This window comes from Parasteatoda tepidariorum, chromosome 8 (genome assembly GCF_043381705.1).
Source record: "Parasteatoda tepidariorum isolate YZ-2023 chromosome 8, CAS_Ptep_4.0, whole genome shotgun sequence".
In the NCBI taxonomy this organism is placed as follows: domain Eukaryota; kingdom Metazoa; phylum Arthropoda; class Arachnida; order Araneae; family Theridiidae; genus Parasteatoda; species Parasteatoda tepidariorum.
Genome location: NC_092211.1, coordinates 4,708,156 through 4,719,982, shown reverse-complemented (window position 1 = coordinate 4,719,982; position 11,827 = coordinate 4,708,156). Strand labels below are relative to the sequence as shown.

The following is an 11,827-nucleotide window of genomic DNA, read 5'->3' as shown; positions in this document are numbered from 1 at the left end:
TTGGAGTATGAGACAATTACAATAACTAATAGTCTGCATTGAAGTAATAAATAAAATTTAATATAGGATTAAAACCTTTGATTTGANTCACAGAACCTTCTATTGGCCGAAACGAATGTTGCCCCCTAAAATTATTCCTCATAAGGCATACATCACTCTAGTTTATTTCAAAATTGGCGAGTCACACTTCCCTAGTTTTCCTTGTAAGACTAACCTCGTATCATGCGGAAAAATTAAAATTGTTCTTACAAATTATACACTTGCAATATCTAGACTTAATTTTGGTATAGTTAAAGCTCTTTTCGGATGTTAGAATACAAAAAAATAAAAGTGATTTTTTTTTTACATTCCTTTTCTATCTCGTTTTATTTAATGAAAATTTTCGTTATTCTATATTAAAATTTTTATTTTAACATATGCCACATCGTAATAAAATCGTCAATAATAAGCAAAGGTACGTAGAGTCTCTGTTGATTTAGTAATAAAGATAATAAATTATAATTTAAATTTTTTTTCCATGATAGTTTGGTTTTTAAAATATTAAATAGAAAATCATGTATCCTTCTTCATATTTAATTTGTAGTCTACTTCATTTAAGAAAAAAAGGAAAGAGTTGCTGAAAATTTGGATCAAAATTGTAGTTATCGGAGACCAAATAATCAAACGTTAGGGACATGGAAAAGGAAGAAAAAAAAAAACGCACAAATTAGAAATATTGAAGAAATTTGAACACATATTGAAAAATATTGAATAAATAAAAACATAACATGGTTTATTAGAAAAAGAAATATTTACAGAATTTCTTATAGTTTACAGTGATTAAAACCCAAAAGAGTAAAATTAATTAAATCCTATTCAGTGTCAAAGTACAACTTTAACAGTAGAATAAAATATGTTGCAATTAGTAAGAAGTTGCGTCAACTGGCGAAATAAATATAGTACTGTCAAAACATTTTAACTTAAAAGTTAAGAAGCTAAAAGAAAAATTTGTATTCTACATTAATTACAATAGGAGCATTCTCGCCGAATGTATTTCGAGAAAATATGAGAACCTGATGGATCAAATATATTTTTTCACTCAAAATTCCTTGACGGCGACAGATCATATAATAACAAACATATTAAGAGAGATTCAGCACAACGCTTATGTTACGTCAACCATAACATCAGTTTTCTGCGATTCGTAGAGAAATTTTTGGGTTTACAACAGTGTTGCCAGATTGGGCTACTTTTAGAAGTCCCCGCTACTGAAAATTGAATTTGGGCTACCCGCTACTTTTTGGGCTACTTATTATTTTTCGAATGCTACAAATCTTAAAAATGCGCTACTTTTTTCCTCACAAAAATATATATAAATTTTTTAAAATTTTCCCCTTCCCATTATAAATTGATTCTGAAAGTTCGCAGTTTCTTTACCCTTTTCAAAGAGGACATTTTTTGTTGTTGTTAAAAACGCTTTAACTTTAGATTTGGGTTCTTGATTTGTCCATATCTATGTTTCAAATCATAAACTCGTGAAATCGCAAAGATTTATATGGAAAAATATACGGAGAATATGATGGGGAAAAAAATCTTCAACCACTATTAATCGGTTATCTTCTGGAAAAACAAATCACGTGACTCGCTTCGCTTTGAAACTCAGAAAAATTAAATCTAGAGTCATTAAACATGCTGAATGAAATAGTTGTTGTGAATGACAATGAGTTTCCAAAAAATATCGTACTTTTAAATGCTTTTTAGTAAATTCATTTTACTTTTGTAAATTACCATATATTTACAGTTTCACGAAAAATAGCATTCCAGGAAATATGGAAATTTCAAATAAAATTGAAAACTTTTCTCTGAACATTTGCTTATCGCATACACGTCCACCATTTTCAGATTTGCCAATAGAATTATTACCGCAAAAATCCCAAATTGGAGAGATATAAAATCAGTGGCGCTGTCTCTTACCAACAAAGTGAGACAATTTTTTTCCTGATGGCATTCCTACAAATGGGATAGATTTCTGGTGCAAGGTCACAACAATTAAAAATGCAGGTGATGATCTTGCTTTTAAGGAATTGTCTCAATTTGGATTAAATATGTAAAGTTTACCGATTAGCAATACCACAGTTGAGAGAGTGTTTTCAAGGGTAACATCAACAAAAACCAAACTTTGAAACAGAATGAGACTTGAACTTTTATCATCAATTCTTCGAATTAAAATGATGTTTGAAGATAGAAATACATGTTGCTATGATTTTATACCATCAGCTAAAATGCTCAAATTTAATTCATCGATTTATCATGGGGAATCATCGACAGAGGAAAATGAAGAGGCAGATCACATACTTTCGGTTATACAATTCTAATATCTTGTACTACAATAATTTTGCATTTAGCATTTTTAGTGGGTTAACTTAGTCAAAAGAATAAGCTAATGTGTTAAGACGAATATTTCAAAAATTTCTGCAATTTTTTCCTTCTTTTCTAAATTAAATATTGCTGAAAATTATTTTATTTTAAATAATTAATTACAAAATTTAAAAATATATTTTTATTAATAGTATCTTTTTCTACAGAACTACCTAGCTTTCTACGTATTAAAAAAAGATTATGAAAAAATAATATTTCTTATGTAAAAAAAAAAAAACATATTTTGATTCACAACCAGGATATTAATTTTGATAGAAGATTGGAAAGTGGGGTTACTTTTCCCGACTGATTTTTACACATAAAAAAGCTTGAAAAAACGCGCTATCCAATATTATTATAATATTAGTGTTTTTCATATTACGCGTTCTTTCAATTTAACACTTTCAGCAAAACAAACCACAAATGAATTCGGGAGACTCCGCAAGCTTGCTATGATGCTACCCAAAATATAGCAGACGGCGCTGTTTTACAGAAATATAGCCAAATAAATTAGAACACTCAAAACATGGCAAACTTTACACTTTATTAATGCTGTGATATTAATTTTGTTAATATATATATATATTGTTTTTTTTTATTTATTCGTTTATTTTTTGGGCTACAAAATGTTCGAATCCGCTACTTTTGGAGCTCCCATTCGCTACCTTTTAATCATAAGTTCTGGCAACACTGGTTTACAAATGAATAACTCTTTTCGTAATAAATGCCTTAGAACACCTAAGTCGAGCATCATTCGCTGCGGTCAGTAAACGGGTGGGTGACCACTTAGATCAGTCTACGTAAGAACTGAGGGAGTGTGGTATTGGGGAGCCATCACCTCTGCAGAGAATCAAAGATGCGGTGGCATGTCTTCGGATCATCTTCGGGGGTGTTTCCCAGACCGCCGCCATTGCGCAGCTCTAGTGTGACGTAACTAAAGTACTTACCCACATTTTACATATGATTTTCCACCCTACGAGTCACATCACTTAAAAATTCAGATATTTCGCGATACTGCTCTCCTATGAGCAGTTTTCTGTGTTACGCTTTTGAGTGTATCCAAACGAATGCACTTTGAATGGGATACCTGCAAGTGACGTAGTGTGGGAATTTCGATCCTGATTGGTTGTTGAAACGTAGCATTTGTTTACGTTAGCTGCTGTTCTTTGCACTCTATTTTCAGTTGGCGAAGCCCTTCAAATATCAGTTTTCTTAAGGGACACTTTCTATATTCTTACGCAAAGATTTCAATTCTTTCACTATATATTTCATAACGCAAAGACAGGCATGAAGTCATGCATATTATGAACTAACTAATTATGCATCGAAGATGCCGGGTACACAAATCAAAAATATATCACGGTTACAATTAAAAAAAAAAACACAAATAAATAATAAAGCTAAGTTATATAAACGACGTAGACGTGAGAAAACTATTTCATTTGACATTCTAACTTATGTGGGAGAAACTTAGCGTAAATTTAAGACGCCATTTAGCTTATAACCCAAGTAGCACCTAATATTAGCTAACATCCAAAAATCGGTAAATTCTAACGTTATCTTGCGCAACTTCTAATATTATTGGAGTAAGCAAGAGGAGGATTTGGATGGTAGTAGAATAATTCGGCAATATAATTTTACTTAATTTTCTGTATTGCTGTGAAGCAGTAAAACATAGAACAATAGTTTTGTAATGCCATTCCATGCATTATTTACATAGCAATACAGAAATACTAAATAAAATTATTTTAGCGAAATCTCCTACCATCCATTTTCCTCCCTCTTACTCTAAAGTATATGTTCTGCTGATTTTTTTTTAATATTTCAAAAGAAATAATACTATTCCACAACTTTTATTGATATTTTTTTCTTTTCTTCATAATACAATGGGTTTTCAGACAAAAATTTTATATCATTAATAATTTTCAAGTCTTTAATTTTATAATGTACTCTTAATTTTTTTTAAAAAAATGAGCTAATTTTATCAAAATCTCAATTGAATTTGTTAGTTTGTAATATATATATATTTTAAAATGTGTAATTTCAGCCATTTGTAATTTCATAATTATCATTCATTATTTATATTCTGAAATTGTAAATTAAGAAAACTACACTACATAATTGCAAGTTAAATTTACATTTGAATTGAGTTGAAAATTTAATTTAACTTCTTTTTCTACTATATAACTAAGTCATTAATTTCCAAAAATATTAAAGTAAAATTACATCTCGAATTTTTAAATTGTTGTTTTTTGTAATAACTGAGACAATAAAGAAAATTAAAAAATATTCAAATTACTTACTTGCATAAATTATTTCACTTCTATCACTGAAATTAAATAGAGAAATACTTACGTAACTTTATCCTTTTAGAATCTGACATTTTTCTTACAAAACCTAAAGACACCTGTAGAAATATTTTCAGGGAGTGGAAACAAAAACAGCCGTTATGAATTTTAATTGAAAAAATTTGCAATTATTTCTTGTAATGTAAAAATAATATTACATTGGGACATCAGAAATTATTTAACGATTCAATAATTAGTTAAAGGTACTATGTACTTTTATTTACTTAAAGTTTAGATAACATTTAAATGTCAAAACCAAAAACAAATGAGTAAATATTGCATTTTATCAGAATTAAATTTTCACAAACATTTAATTGCATACTAGAATGAGACGGAAAAAAATAACATACTTTTTTACTATAAGTTGCTTCTGTATTGATCCAAATTTGACTACCGTCAGTTACTTTTTAAAAACCTTGCTATCACAAATTTTTTTTTTTAAAATCAATCAATTCATTGTTTGTATTTCGCTGATAAGAGTTTATGCATTATGAACATAGTAAAAACAAACATAACATTATAGGCAAATGTCTTGAATGAGACTTTTTTAAAAAAAAAAAAAGAAGATGCAATTGTACATGTTTTTACAAAGAATATACAAGACCTTTAAGATAAAAGTTTAAGCAATATTCTTTTCTAAATTGATTAGGAATTTTTATCATAATATAAATGTTATTCAGTCAAAAGAACTTTTTACGATTATAATTATTTTACAATTATATTTTACATTTTTTTTAAATGTTGAAGATTGTTGCAAAAGAAATTACACGCTAGAGTAATTAAGAAAAAAGAAATCCATAATAAATATAACTATTTCACAGCATAATACTTTTATTTAAAAACAAAACACACTGTAATATAAATTTCATCCAATTGTAAATTGTAGGGGTTGTCTTGATTTATTTGTATTTTTACCAATTCACATAAATAATGAAAGGACAGAAATAATCTAACTCTAAATATTTATTGAAAAGGACAAAACACATATAAAATAAAACAAGAATAAAAAAATACAAGAATTTAGAAGAGGGGGTTTTGGGCTCGAATTAAACGTCCGTACTTTACGGCGGTTCCTGGCAGACTGTCTTAGTTCACCGCCAGAGGCGCTGTATAGTGGGGGAAAGAGGAGAGTTTGTCACACTCCCCCTCTGGTTCTGATTAAACGTCTCGTTGAGGGACCAGCACTTTTTGGTCTTTTGCTTCTTCTGAGGGTCGTCAAGGTTTTTGGGTCAGGATCAAGAGTGTTTGGTCTGCCTCGTCTACGTAAAGGTGCCACCGGCCAAAAAGAGATATTGGCTAATCTTTTTAGGTAGGGAGTGATCTCGGGCACGAAATTATCGTTGTTGACAATGGCACGAAAATCACTCGTAACGTCATCTATGGTTCTCTGTTGACCACGGTCCTGATATCATGCTTGGTAATGTTCTGAAGACAATCCTTACCTATCCTGAAAATAATTGTCAAGCTATTACGATTTATATATAGAAAAATAGATTTTTATACATCAACCGTTCTCGATTAAACGCTTCTCAACTACCTATCAATTAATTTAAAAAGCGAACTTCTTTTAGTGCAATTGGAACAATACACAGCAATAGAGAATTTTACTTTAGTATAAAAATTAAATAATAGCAGTTTTCTAATTAATAATAAAAATATTTAGATTAAATCTCTAAAATAGTTTCCCCGTCGACGAAACGGCCTAGTCGATGAAATGACCCCACAAATATTATCCTGCCATAAAATTGCATTAGCTGAAAATGATATTTTAAGTAATATTTAATTTATAGTTTTCTTCCATAAATAAATGTTTATTTATTAATAATATGGGATAACCTTTCGCAAAAATATGGCACTGTACCAGAAGTAATGGAATAGATGATAATTTTAAAAGTTCCAATGTTAGATCGAATACTATTTAATTTTATATTTTCTAATATTAGAAGATAGGATTCAAGAGTNTGGTTTATAGACTGCGCGAATTTCTCGCGGTAATCATTTTTTAATGCGAGAAAAAGAAAAAATATGCGAGATTCTCGCGTTCTCGCGCTGTAGTGAAAACACTGGACTCTGCAATTATAATCTGTTTAAATAGTGTTAACACTAACGTAAGATGGTGCACAGCTTGCAACACGAACAAACAGTAATAAACAAATGGAAAGAGGCCAAATCAAGACTGCCAAAAAAGCGAGTTATTCAAAATCTAGCAACCATGTCACCTTTTTTAATAATAAATAACAAAATAACTAAAACACATTTTCACTCCAAACACCCCAGAATTACATAATAACATTAATATTTTATGAAAGACGGCAGATTTGAGCTCAGAAATTATCTAATTTATTTCTTTTATTGAAAACAAAATTATCCGTTTGAAAACATCGCCTATCAGAATAACATGTAGTAAGCAGCTGCAAACATTTTAACCGGAACTAGAGTGGGTCCCGAGCTCGAGATTGTTTACATTTCTATTGAAAACACCATCCATATGGCATATATTTCTGTGTTTATATAATTCGGAAAACAATATTCATTCAAAATTAAAAAATACTTACCTAGAAAACGCTAAAAATTTATTAACAGTTTCAACTAGAATTCAGCTATTCTGTTTTTAAGTTACATATTGCAGTGAAAAGTTACATATTGCAAAAAGTCAAAATTAGGCTGAGTAAGCCACAATGACTTCATCTAGGAGGTGTTGGTATTACTTATTATTCGGTGTATTACTAACTTTTTTGGTTCGACTCAGCGCGACCCATAGGTTAAGAACCTCTGACATATTGAAATTCCTATCGAGATCTTAGAATTTTGATGTGTGGTATGTCATCTAAAAGTAATGAAGGGATAATTTATTTATGCATATATTACTTGAGAATAAAATTTTCAGACGAAGAACTTTTCATACGGAATTCTCCGGATGCAACTGTTAGGATTTTTATATAATAAAAAATTTGCTTGTAAAATTTTTTTTTTCTAATCTGATGATAGTTCTCTACAAAATGGTTTTCTACGTCTGATAACGAGCGTGAAGACTTAAAAGGAGCAATTTGAAAGTTTTTTACTGCAAATCGTTTTTTAATCGTAAGCATTCTTTATTTTACGTTTTTTAGTTCATAATTTTTGATAACTTTCTTGCAAAATTAAATGGTTATGTGTTTCTTTCATATTAGAACATTAAATTTAGTAGAACGATTTCTCAGGTACAAGGATTTTTTACAAATATTTTTCGATGTGTTTTGTATACTCCTTTAAAAAAAACATTCCATTTTGTTTTCATGTGCATTAGAAAGAATATCAAACAATTTTCTTTTTAAATTTAATAAGCCACAAAAAGGAACGTTACCATGCTAAACTGGAGAGAAAGCCAGGATTGCAGCCGTTGTCATAGAAACTGGGTTACTCTAAGTTGGTTGGGGCATGAGGTAGGAAAAAAAGGAGTGAAAATGGCCAGTATTGGCGTTAAAGACAAGAAAACGCCAATTTTTTGTAAAAAAATTCCTCTCAGAACCCAGAATCTTAGTTAAATTTTGAACAAAATACGGAAAGGAACACAATTTTTTTACAGTACTTCTAATAATTATTGATTTGAGATGCTAATTTCTGATTATGGTTTTTAAAAAGCAGATTTTCTTACTAAAATTTCCTAACTAAACTAATTTTAAACAAAACAAAATATATATTTAAAAAGATTTTTTTTTTTGCTTAAATCCAAGTGAAAAAAAACATAAGATGCTCATAACTGTACTTTGATTTAGATACTTATTTTTATATGCAACCTTCTTTTTTTTGTAGATTTTGTACATTAATTTATTATAATTATGGTGTTGTGAAGGGGAAGTCAATATAGGCATGAAATCATTGATCATGAAAAAGATCATACTTATGCTTTATAATAATTACTGTTCTTTTTATAAATAATTCACATTTTTTTTTTCTTCTTCCTTTTATTATAAAACTAATTTTTTTCTTTCTGAAATATATTTGCTTCTATGATATAGAAGAACTAACCTGAAAAAAGATAATTCTCACAAATAGTATTAATTTGTATCTTTAGTGTTATCCACACGGGGGGGGGGGAGTAGCTGCCCTCTTTCTATCCAGGGGGCTTATCATTTTGTCCATTTAATATTTTAACAGTTCCTTTGGCAAACTCTTTGTGGGGTCGCCCTGAATTGAATTCAGGCCACAATTTCTCCTTAGGAGAAATTCTACTTGGAGGCGCATTTCATCAAAAGAAAATACTTAAAATATCAGATCCATTCTTTACTTTTCAGGATCTTTGCTGATGAAAGGAGGCTTAAGAGAAAAATCCGTATAATTAGTTAATTAAGTATAGTATAATAAATTAGTCTCTAAATATTTTTTCAGATACTGAAATATTTTTCTGCATAAGAGAAAATTTCTTAACTTTTTTTTTTGCTTTTTATTTTAAAAATAATAATTAAAATATTGACTGGTTTTGATTAATCTTTCGATGTGAAATAAATTTTTTTTTGTCTTCTGTGAAATTATTTCAATTCCTGTTTCATTTATAACGAACGGATTTGCATACTTATTGTATTATGGAATTTGTGTTTCAGATGATATTTAAAAGAAAAGTCCCTTTATAAAACAAAAATCTTAAAATTCCAGAACCATAAGATTCCTATAAAAAGCAAATTGTGCTTAAAATTTCAGAGCCACAACATGGCTCAGAAGACATAAAATTTGAATCTTAATAGAGATTGAATAAAGCGAAAATAATTTTTAATTTACTCTATATAAAAAAAAAATGAAATCACGTGGTAAATCAGCCGCACAGCAAATATACTCGACTGTGACCAGAATAATAATATTCACCTGTTTATTCGGAATTTTTTTTTTCCATTCGTTCCGAAAGGGAAAAAAATCGTGAAATATTGTACACATATGAGGTTAATATTTAGAAAATTAAATAATCAAATGCAATTTTATTATACTGATTTAAATTTGTTATTTAGTTTTCTTTTCATTTATGAATTTTTGTAAAGAAAATTTTAGTAGAATGGCATTATTAGAGTATTTAATATAATCCAGGGGTGCACAACCTGCGGCCCGCCAACCCTTGATGTGCGGTCCGCGGACGGAATCTGAACAAAATTTGGCAGGAAAAAAATTACATTCGTTTTTTTTTCCCTTTGGAAATTAAAAATTTACGCATTTAAGTTCTTGACGCACCCAATCTCAATCAATGTAGTTTTTCGATCGCTATTTTTCATTGGTTAACGCTACGGATTTACGCTTAGTTTTGAAAATATCTTTCATACGTCATTATTACGATACACAAATTTCGGAGTTATCACTTTTGACGCTCTTCGTGCAGTTTCCGAAATCGCGATTTATGTAAGTTATAAAACGCTATATTTGTGAAAACTTTATGTCAAATCTAAATGACTTTTGATCCTTTTTTTGGCAGTTATTGTGTGGCATTCTTGTAGCCGACATTTTCTCGTGGTTTTTAAAATTTCGATATTTAAGCACGATATTATTACGGATCATGAATAAAGAATCACTCATTTAGATAACCATTTGTTGACGTGATTTATTTATGCCGATTTTATTGCAAATCAAATTATTTTTCAATCGTTGTTTTGGTAATTATCGCTACACATTTCTACAATGTTTTGAAAGTCCCGATATTTTTGATACGCTATTGCGACACTTTAATTTCGAATCCCGCATTTAAATGCATCACTTTTTGATGCACTTCATTCATACCGATTTCATCGTAAATATAAAGGTATTTTGATAGTTTTTTTGGTACTGATTACTACGCTTTCCCCGGTGATTTAAAAAAATTCTAATATTTTTTGTACTATAATTTGACAGCACGCGAGTTTTGAATCACGCATTAAAATAATTACTTTTTGCGTGCTCTATTTGTGATAATTTTAACATAAATATAAAAAGGTTTTTTGAACGTGTTTTATTTTTTCTTTCCCGTTATTGCTGCCTTTTTTCTTGATTTTGAATATCCTGATATTTTAACATAATATTACAACTTGTGGAACTCGATTATATTTTAAATTTTTTTTGTAGCTTTAAAAAAAGTAATTGCGCATCTCAGCAAAATCGACACCTTCTCGAAGAGAATAAAAAAAAAATAACGAGATGTGTAGATTTATATTAAACACTTTCCCTTTTGCAAAAAAATAATTCAGAACACTTGCCTATTACTTAAGTTCCGTAAACCCGTGCAAATTTTACAACACACACCAAACGTATTCTTTTTGTCACATGACTTAAAAATCATATATCGCTATTCTTATTTACGCATTTTAAAAATTATACGTTTTGATTCTTCTCGCAATTTAAATGTCACATATCGTAATTCGTATTTAGTGATCTTAAAATTACACATCGCATTAACATTAATGAGATTTAAAAAACATCCATCGTGATTCGTATTCACGAGATTTAAAATCACATATCGTGATTAGTGTTTTAAAAAATCCTACACGGTAATTCTTCTCGCAATTCAAAAATCATACACCGCAATTCATATTCACGCATTTAAAAAATCATGCATTGTGAGAATTCTCGCAATTTAAAAATCACACAACTCGGTTCGTATACCAGGGATGAAAGCAGTGCCGTAACTTCACCCTTCGGGGCCCTGGGGCTCAAATTTTTGCCGGGGCCCTTTGTAAAACTTTGTGTACTCCATCTCTAAACGTCATTTTAGCTACTTATGTATCATGTTGATTAATATATTCATGAAAATAAGTCACTTGTTCACATAGAAATGGGATTACAAAATATTGCAAGTTGTAAATTTAACACTAGAATGTAAAATGTTATATTTAAAAAAATTAATTTTTAATTACAAAACACAAATAAGACATCTAAAAATAATTACAAAACACATACTAAATACAGATTTTAAATGTATTTAATGGTTCTAGTTTGGTAGATAGATTTATACACTTAAGTTTGTTGATTATACATCAGTTTGCATTAAAATAAATGTCTAGAATAAAGATTTCATATTTAAAATTTTAGATTAGTTTCAGTTTTTGAAAAATATTTAAAGTAAATTGTAAAATAGATTTCATAGTAATAAA

The 11,827-nt window shown here is 29.2% G+C and overlaps 1 protein-coding gene across 1 annotated transcript in view; it reads right to left on the bottom strand.

Moving 5' to 3' along the window:
• Positions 1-5,558: 5,558 nt before the first annotated feature.
• LOC107451257 (chaperonin-containing T-complex member BBS12) overlaps positions 5,559-11,827 on the bottom strand; it is a 66,333-nt gene continuing 60,064 nt past the window's right edge. The window contains exon 12 of the transcript XR_011637580.1: positions 5,559-6,192. The gene's annotated coding sequence lies outside the window, so the exon portion shown is untranslated. The remainder of the gene's footprint in view (positions 6,193-11,827) is intronic.